Source organism: Grampus griseus (genome assembly GCF_964374135.1).
Source record: "Grampus griseus genome assembly, chromosome: 3".
NCBI lineage: Eukaryota > Metazoa > Chordata > Mammalia > Artiodactyla > Delphinidae > Grampus > Grampus griseus.
In genome coordinates this window covers 132,061,615-132,071,590 of record NC_139019.1, presented here as the reverse complement: position 1 = coordinate 132,071,590, position 9,976 = coordinate 132,061,615, and positions in this window count along the sequence as shown.

The following is a 9,976-nucleotide window of genomic DNA, read 5'->3' as shown; positions in this document are numbered from 1 at the left end:
CTCACCAAAGTGGTCCATGAGGGCTGGATGCTCGTTTTTGAAGGCAATGTTTTTGACACTTCTGCGGAGTTCTGGGAAATTAACAGGACCTCTGAATAAAGGTTATGGGGCAAAGAAGATTGCTAAACATTGTATACTAGTTTTCACAAGTGGGACCAGGCTGATCTAGTTTAAAAAATTATATTCCAACTACAGGGATTTTTTTTTTTTTTAATTCAAGACAACATGCATAACCACAGTGATTTCAAATTAATGTCAAGATGGATAACTTCTCTGGAAAGAGCTAACAACATCGGGCTGCATCCCTATGCAGCCAGGGCCCCACTAGATGGCGCCACATCCCTCAGCCCCGCCCCAGCCCTTGCCTTGCCTGCAGGCTCACGTTTGTTACCTGCTTTGTGGCTTGTGGGGCTTTGAATTTTTTGATGCGTGCTCTATTCTCCATATCCTTCCTGGAGTTTTGTGATGACACATTACAGGTTGTGGGAATTTGATCGACTTTATTCAATCCAGCATTTCCAAAATTTGTTTAAAATCCCTGAGCACCATGACTACTGGCATACCCAGTAGCATTCTGTGAAACAAGATGGGGAAACTGGGAGAAAGCGGATGGTACACAGAATTAGAGATAGGACCTGAGTTCTAATCCTAACTCTTACCAGTAACATTGATGACATTAGGATAAATCATTCTTTATGCCTAAGTTTTTAATATATTTTTTAATGAAGTAGAGATGATTTACAATGTTGTGCTAAATTTTTTTTACACCTCTTAGAATTATTTCCAAACATACATTGGTGTATAGTGGTAATTCCAATGACATATTCTTTGTGAGAAAAATAAAAGTGAAAAACACTACAGAAATGCAAAGGTTTCTTTTGTGTGTGTGTGGAGTTGGTAGTGATAGATCTAGCATCAGTGCTCAGTAAATAATTTCAACGGTGTTGCATTCATAAGTCTCTTGCTATATGGTACCTTTTATTATTTTTCTGAATAATGTTTCTGTTTTTGAAAAGTTGATATTGGGTAATTTGGCTATCATTTTAAACTGTACAAAAATTTGTCAATAACTGAGAGGGAGCATGGGTTAGAGGGAAGGAAGGGGAGGTACTTAGTTAATATTAAATTCTTTTCTGTAAAAGTACCAATTTTATATAATGAATTTACTTTTGTTTTTGATCTTTTGAGACCATCGAGATTCCATTTTCTACAATCGATCTTGGGGCTTTAGGACACTGGTATAATTAAAGCTATATATTTGAACTTAGGAAATTCTGCACATCTTTAAAAGTAGAGGAACCAATCTTTCATTGATGGCTGTGAAGATAATTTTGTGAGTACATGCAAGTGTGAGGGACTCCTCATCATGAGCTTGATTTGTACATACACTCATTAATAAAACACATTTTTGTTTTCATTTTGGAAATTGACTTGTTTTCTTATTCTCATCATTTAGTCAAGGCCAGCCATCTTCAACTTGCTGTGGACTCTCAGGACAAGGGCAAATGGGGCAAGATTTGAGAGTCAGGTGTGCCTGACATTCCTCTAGGTGCTGTGGGTGGAACAGAGAACAGCGCTGAACTCCAGTTCCCAAGGAGCTCCAATTCAGTAGGAAAGAAAACCCCACACCATCAATTCTGGTGCTGGTAATGATAAGGAAAAAAAGATATACACCGGTAGAGCTGAACTTCTCAAACATGGCGTTTGGGGCCAGATAACCCTTTGTGGTAGGGGGCTGTACTGTGCATTACATGATTGTTTATCAGCATCCCTGGCCTCTACTCACTAGAGAACACTTGTGCCCCCCAGGTAGTGACAACTACAAATGTCTGTAGACATTACCAACGTCTCCTGAGAGGCAATAATACCCTTGGTTGAAAACTGCTGTGATAGAGGATGCCTGGAGGGGAGCGCTTGTGGGGAATTGGTGTAACTTTTGCTGAGTTGGTCAGGAGCTGCCTCTGGGAAAGCAGTGACGTTTGAGTTGAAACCGAAAGAATGTGTAGGTGGCAGTGACGTGAAGAAATCCAGCAAACGCAGAGGCCCTGAGGTAGGAATAAGCTTGTATGTTAAGAGGGAGAAAGTATGGTGTGTTCCAAGGACTAAAAAAGCCAGTGTGGCTGAGGCAGAGTGAGTGAGGAAGATTGAAAAGAAATGAAGCTGGAGAAACGGGTGCCGTTTTTAGGTGCTGATGCAAAGGGCTGTATGAACATATCCATTTGAGAAGAATCCCATTCTTGGAAAACAAAGCACTTTTGCTACTAGGGGTTGAACCTGCAAATTTTATTTTAACATTTATTAACGTGCTGTAGTGATACCGTCCGAAGTTCAGATGTAAAAAGCCAGTTTGGTTGGAGCGACAGGAGAGGGTAGCTGGGGGAAGGACAGGGGTGCGTCCTGGCAGTGAGGGGCTTTCCACAGGGCTGTGTGAGGGCACCCATGCCTAGGAAGAGGGGTCCTGGAAGAAGAGACTCCAAAGTTTGAATCACATGGGCCCGGACGCAGCTGAACCCACTCTTTCTAATTAGTTTGAATTGGTGGGGCGGAGCAGGGGCTGCCTTCAGCTAGTCCACAATGGATTTTTTAAATAGGTGTTTTAATGTACATTTTTAGAACACGATGCATCAAAACCGTGATTTAATGGATATTATTTAGGATGAATACAATTTTAAAGTTGACCTAAAACAACTTGAGTGAACAATAGCAAAAGGGCACTGTGACTATGGCAAAGGTTATGTAGATGCCTGAAGTCAGGGAGGCAATGAGTTAGATCAACTGGGAGCTCCTTAGAATACAGATTCCTGGGCTCTGCTCCTAGAGATTCTGATTCAGTAAGAGAGGTGGGCCCTAGGAGTTTATTTTTTGTTGGTTTAAATTACAGAAGATAAGCTACTAAAAATTATTTCACATTTCAACAAAAACATTCAGAATTCATGAAAGAATATGTAGAAAGAAGAGCATGCGATAATCCTCCATTTCTACTTATGTGAGCAGTACATTTCATGAAATGAACATGACAACTTTATATTTAGACTGGGTATCTGATGGGCTTTTGAGGGTAAAAGAAATTGCTCACTCTTGAGTCCCTAAAATATAGGAACACCCTAAGAAATGTAGGGTAGCGTATTTTCTCTCTGGTTTTGCAGAAGTGTTTCTTCAAGATTCATAGCGCTCTCTAGGAGGAATGGAATACTCGTCAAAATTTATCATTTGTTCTCCCTCTGGTCAAGGTCTTCTGTCAGTTGGTTGTGGACAGCTTTGAGGGGAGAAGTCTCAGGATACAAATCCTCTCAAGACTGTTTCTTCTTTGACTCTTGATCACCTCAGATCATCTGAAGAAGTATAGACAAAGCCATTGCTGCACCCACTGCAAAGGTACTAATAGCCAACAAAAACCCAGATGGAGCCTTTAGTAGCCTTGGTGTAGAGTGTGAGCAGGGTGTATGGAGGCTGAGGGAGGAAGAGTCGAATCCTGAGAATTCCTGGGGATCTAACTTTAAATTTCCCTTGGGAATTCTCAAGGCTCCTAAGGGCCTTTGCAACTGAGTTGGAGTCTTTGGTTATGTTCTTTTCCACATGGCTACCAGTGTAATCGAAGAAACCAAGGTCTGATTGTGCTACATGTGAGATGAAAATCCTCCCACTGCTCCCCAGTGGGTACAAGTCCCTACTCCATCATAAGCCCTTCACAACTTCTCCCTTGTCTGCTTGCTTCACGCAGCCCCTCCATGCGGTGCTCCGGCAGATATAAATGCCTCAGATACCCACTCTCCACTCCGTAGTTCAACCCATCTTGGGGGGATGCTTGTCTCCTGTCTCCCCACCAGGCATGCCGTTCCTCAAGGTTCAGCTCAACTGTTACCTCTTCATACTTTCTCAACCTCATCCCTGTAGACAGAATTAATCCCTCTTATGAACGCTTCTGTGCAGCCCATTGTAGTCGCTCAATGAATAATACAGAGTACCTCCCATGCACCAGGCATGGTGCTAGTGCCTGACTCAGGTCCTTCTGCATGAGGCCAGCACCCCAGCTAGCATGTGTGGTACCTTGGGTGAATTACAAAGAGGCCTCCTCCTCCTTCTGGCTGACAGAGCCCTGAGCCAGGGCGGAGACTTGTCAAATTGACTCTCTACAAACTGTCACCTTAAATAGTGACCCTAGAACTTAATCTTTTGTATAAGAGGTCTTTAGGTTGATGATGTTTTTATACTGAGCTCTTTGAGGGAAGTGTACGTAGTTTCCCAGCATCTAGCTTACACGTAGTAGGTGCTCAATACATATCCATGACGATTAGTGAATACATCAACTGAAAGAATGTTTCCTAGAGCCTTGTTGTGTGTGCTGGGGATGGGATGGGGCATGGAAGAATGTCTCTGAAACCAGAAACAACCCCGTTCCTATGGCTGGGTGGAGTGTAGGAGTCTGTGTAAACCCCACGGACCCGCTGAGACTAGTAATTTACAACCTTGACTGCAAATTAGAATCACGTGGGAACCCACTGCCACACCAATCAAATTAGGATCTCAGCAGGTGGGGCCCAGGTAGTGTCAGCCGTTTCAGCCTCCCCAGATGATTTCAATGTGTAGCCTAGGTTGAGCACCACTGACCTAGAGAGAGTTGGAGAGGGAATGGGACAGCATGTTTTCTTGTTGTGTGTGACAAGCGCTCTGGAAAAGCTTAAAAGATACAACCAAAACAGGAACACATCAACAGTGGGCTGGAGCAGGTGAACGACCAAGTAGGGAAATGGCCCGACGCCGGGTGCCAGCTGATCTGTCCTCCATCTGGCTTCCTTGGCAATGGCATGATGTTGATGGCAGCCCTGGGAACAGGAAGTCTGGATGCTGCCATGCTTTTGTAAGGCTTCTCGGAAAGCTGGCCCACAGCTGCCTCGTTTGACTGTCCCTGGGCCTCCAAGGAACTAAATGTTTTCTTCCACCAGTTGTAAAAATAAGCAAAGAAGAAAGTCCCCTTTGGCCTCTGAGGAAGTGCTCTAAGGTAACCTTCTCTGTTTTGTGCTCTCAACTGCTGACATGGGGTATGCTCTGTCTGGCGGTTCCTGCACCTGCTGGAGCCTAAACAAGATACTTGGATGATGAACGTTGCGCATATTTCTCAATAGACTTTATTTTTTAGAGCAGTGTCAGGGTCACAGCAAAATTGAGCGGAAAGTACAGAGAGTTCCCGTATGGCCGCCTTCCTCTCCCCACAATACACAGCCTCCCCCACCATCCACATCTCTCGCAAGCGTGGTACATTTGGTACAATTGATGAACCAGCATTGCCACATCATTATCAACTGGAGTCCATAGTTTAAATTGGGGTTCACACTTTGTGAGGTGCATGCTACAGGTTTTGACAAATGTATCATTACACGTGTCCACCATTACAGTATCATGCAGAATAGTTTTATTGCCCTATTTACTGCTCTATGTTCCACCTATTCATTCCTTCCTCCCCCCAAACCTGTGACAACCACTGACCTTTGACTCCATAGTTTTACCTTTTCCGAGATTTCATGTGGCTGGAATTATACAACACATAGGCTTTTCAGGTCGACTTCTTTCACTTACCAATATGCATTCAAGGTTCCTCTGTTTCTTTTTGTGGCTTCATAGCTCATTTCTTTTTACTGTGGAATAATATTTTATAGTTTAAATGTACCTCAGTTTGTTTGTTCATTTACCTATTGAAAGATATTTTGGTGACTTCCAAGTTTTGGCAACTGTGAATAAAACTGCTGTAAACATTCATGAGCATGACTGATGGATTGTATGGTGAGAGTTTGTTTAGTTTTGTAAGAAATTACTAAACTGTCTTCCAAAATAGCTATACCATTTTTTATTCCCGTCAGCAATGAATGAGAGTTCCTGTTGTTTCACATCCTTACCAGCAATTGGTGTTGGATTATAACCATTCTAATAGGTATGTTGTAGTGTCTCATTTTAATTAGCATTCCCCAATAACATATGATGTTGAGCATGTTTTCATATGTTTATTTACTATCTGTATATCTTCTTTGGTGAGGTGTCTATTTAGGTCTTTTGACCATTTTTTAAATCAGGTTGTTCATTTTCTTATTGCTGAGTATTAACAGTTCTTGGTATATTTTACATAACAGTCCTGTATCAGATATGTTTTTTTGCAAGTATTTTCTCCCAATCTGTGGCTTGTCTTCTCATCCTCTTGACAGTGTCTTTCACAGAGTAGGAGTTTTTAATTTTAATGAAGTGCAACTTCTCATTTTTTTCTTTCACGGGTCATGTCTTTGGTGTTGTACCTAAAAAGCCATTGCCCTATCCAAGGTCATCTAGATTTTCTCCTACGTTATAATCTAGGAGTTTTATAGTTTGGTGTTTTACATTTGGGAGTATGACCCATTTTGAGTTAATTTTTGTGGAGGTTATAAGCTCTGCATCTAGATTCATTTTTTTGAGGTAGATATCCAGTTAGTCCAGCACCATTTATCGAAAAAACAATCATTTCTCCATTGAATTATCTTTGCTCCTTTGTCAAAGATAATTTTACTTTATTTGTGTGGTTCTCGTTCTTGGCTCTCTATTCTGCCCCATTGATTTATTTTTCTATTCTCTGGCCAGTAGCATACTGTCTTGATTGCTGTAGCTTTATAATTAATCTTGAAGTTGGGTAGTATCAGTCTTCTGACTTTGTTCTTCAATAGCGTGTTGACTTATTCTGAGTCTTTTGCATTTCCATATATACTTTGGAATCAGTTTGTTATAATTCATAAAATAACTTTCTGGGATTTTTATTGAAATTGCATTGAGTCTACAGATGAAGTTGGGAGGAACTGACATCTTAATAATATTGAGCTTCCTGATCCATGAACATGGACTAGCTCTCCATTTATTTAATTTTGATTTCTTTTTTTTTTTTTTTTTTTTTTTTTTTTTTTGCGGCTCGCGGGCCTCTCACTGCTGTGGCGTCTCCCATTGCGGAGCACAGGCTCCGGACGCGCAGGTTCAGCGGCCATGGCCCATGGTCCCAGCCGCTCCACGGCATGCGGGATCCTCTCGGACCGGGGCACGAACCCATGTCCCCTGCATCGGCAGGCGGACTCTCAACCACTGCGCCACCAGGGAAGCCCAATTTTGATTTCTTTCATCAGAATATTGTAGACTTCCTCATATTGATCTTAACGTATTTTGTTAGGTTTAAGCCTAAGTATTTTTTCACGTGCGCTAATATAAATGGTATTATGTTTTTAATTTCAAGTTCTAATTTTTCATTGCTGTTATTTGGGAAAACAATAGACTTTGGATATTAACCTTGTATCCTGCAATCTTGATTTAATTGCTTATTAGTTTCATGATTTTTTTGGGTCACTTCTGTGGAATTTTCTATATGGGCTATCATGTCATGTGAACAAAGGGTTTTGCTTTTCTTCTGAATCTGTATACCTTTTATTTCCTTTTCTTGTCCTTTTGCATTAGCTTGAATGTCCAGTATGGTGTTGAAAAGAAGAGGGGTATCCTTACCTTGTTTCTGATCTTAGTGGAAAAGCACCTAGTTCAGGCTTTGAACAAAAGCCATGACTATGAGAATTTTATAAGATATCTTGATATATGTGTGTTCCAGTCTCATCTATATCTCCAGCCTTCTGCTTTCTATTGGAATTGTCCCCTCTGCCTGTGAGCACAACAAACAATGCCCCCTAACAACTTTCCCTTGACCCTTTAATGCCTTCACAATCTCTAGCTACTCCCCTTCCTCTTTCCTTTATATCTGAGCCAAACTTTTCTGTCCCAAATGTCCACTTCCCTGCCTCCCATTTACTCCTTAAATTAATGCAACTGGCTTCTGGCTCTACTCCTCCATTGAAGCTATCAAGCAAAAGTTCAATGTTAGTGCAGTGGCTATTTCTCAATTCTTATCATATTTGACTTCTTTGTAGCATTTGACCCCACTGACCAAGCCATGCTTCTTACAACTCTCTCTTTCCTTTTGCTCTCAGGAAGTGGTACCATTTATCCTGATTTTCTTCCTATCCTTCTGCATTTGTTCTTACTACCTGTGGCTGGATCCTCTTTCTCTATCTCCCTAAGTGTTAATGTTCCCAGGACTCAATCCACTGCTTGCCTTTTTCTTGTTATCCTCTCCCTATTTACTGGCGACCCCCAGATCTCTAGTACAGTCACATGTCTTTCCTGAGCTTTAGGCCCAGTTGTGAACTGTTGACTGGGCTTTTCCACCAGGATATCTTATAGGCAGCTGGAGCTTTCTATGTCCACATCTGGACATATCATCTTTTAGCCCCACTCTCCCAAATAGCTTCTAGTCCAACAACCAAGTTCATCCTGGATTCTTCCCTCTTGCTTCACTCCTGCCTAAAGCTCTTAATCCATCCCCTATAAAAAATTAGTCCAGCCTGTGGATTATATCCCCTCATTGTCTCTGTAATCCATCACCTCCTTTCCATTCCCACAGCTGCATCCCCCGGATTAATTTCTGTATAAGGTGTGACGTTAGGGCGAAGTTCATCTTTTTGCCTATGGATATCCAATTGCTCCAGCACCATTTGTTGAAAAGCCTATCTTTCCTCCACTGAATTGCACTTGCACCATTGTTAAAAACTCTACTGAGCATATTTGTGTGGGTCTATTTCTAGGTCCTTTATTTATTTTTATTGAGGTATACTTGACATATAACATTATATTAATTTCAGGAGTGCAACATAAAGACTCAATATTTGTATATATTGCAAAATGATCAGCACAATAAGTCCAGTTAACATCCATCAGCATATACAGTTAGAAAATAATTTTCTTCTTGTGATGAGGACTTTTAGGATCTACTCTGTTAGCAATTTTCAAATAAACTGTACAGTGTTATTAACTGTAGTCACCATGCTGTACATTACATCCCCATGACTTAATTATTTTATAACTGGAAGTTTGTAGCTTTTGTACTTTCACCCATTTCTCCTGTCCCCCATCCTCCACATCTGGCAACCACCAATCTGTTCTCTGTATCTGTGAGCTTGGCTTGTTGTTTTTGTTGTTGTTTAATTCCACACAGAAGTGAGATCATACGTTGTCATTCTCTGACATATTTCACTTAGCATAATGCCTTCAAAGTCCATCCGTATTGTTGCAAATGGCAAGATTTCATTCTTTTTTGTGGCTAAATAGTATTCCAGTGTGTGTGTGTGTGTGTGTGTGTGTGTGTGTGTGTGTAGTATATATCACAATTATATGTAGATATATATCACATTTTCTTATACATTCCTCCATTGATGGACTCAGGTTTTTCCATATTTGGCTATTGAAAATAATGCTGCAGTGAACATGGGGGTGCATATATCTTTTCAAATTGGTGTTTTCATTTTTCTTCAAATAAATTTCCAGAGTAGAATTGCTAGATCATATGTTAGTTTTATTATTTTTAATTTTTTTGAGGAACCACCATACATTTTTCCATAGTGGCCATACCAATTTATATTCCCACCAACAGTGCTCAAGGTTTTCCTTTTCTCCACCTCCTCTCCAACACTTGTTATTTCTTATCTTTTTGGTAACAGCCATTCTCACAGGTGTGAGGTGATATCACATTGTGGTTTTGATTTGCATTATCCTGATGATTAGTAATGTTAATCTTCTTTTGCTGTAGTTGTTGGCCATTTGGATGTCTTTGAAAAAATGTCTATTCAGATCCTCTGCCCATTTAAAAATTTGTTTTTTCTGCTATTGAGTTATTATATGTTCTTTATATATTTTGGATATTAACCCCTAATCAGATATCTGAGTTCTCTATTTGGTCCCAATGGTCTGTGTTTGTATCTCTCTGTCCATACTGCACAATCTTGCTATGTAATTAATCTTGTAGGTATGTAATTAATCTTGAGATTGGGTAGACTAATTCCTCCCACTTTATTCTACTTTTCCAAAATCTTTTCAACTATTCTAGTTCCTTTCCATGTAAATTTTAGAATAATCTTCATTTTTACAAACATAT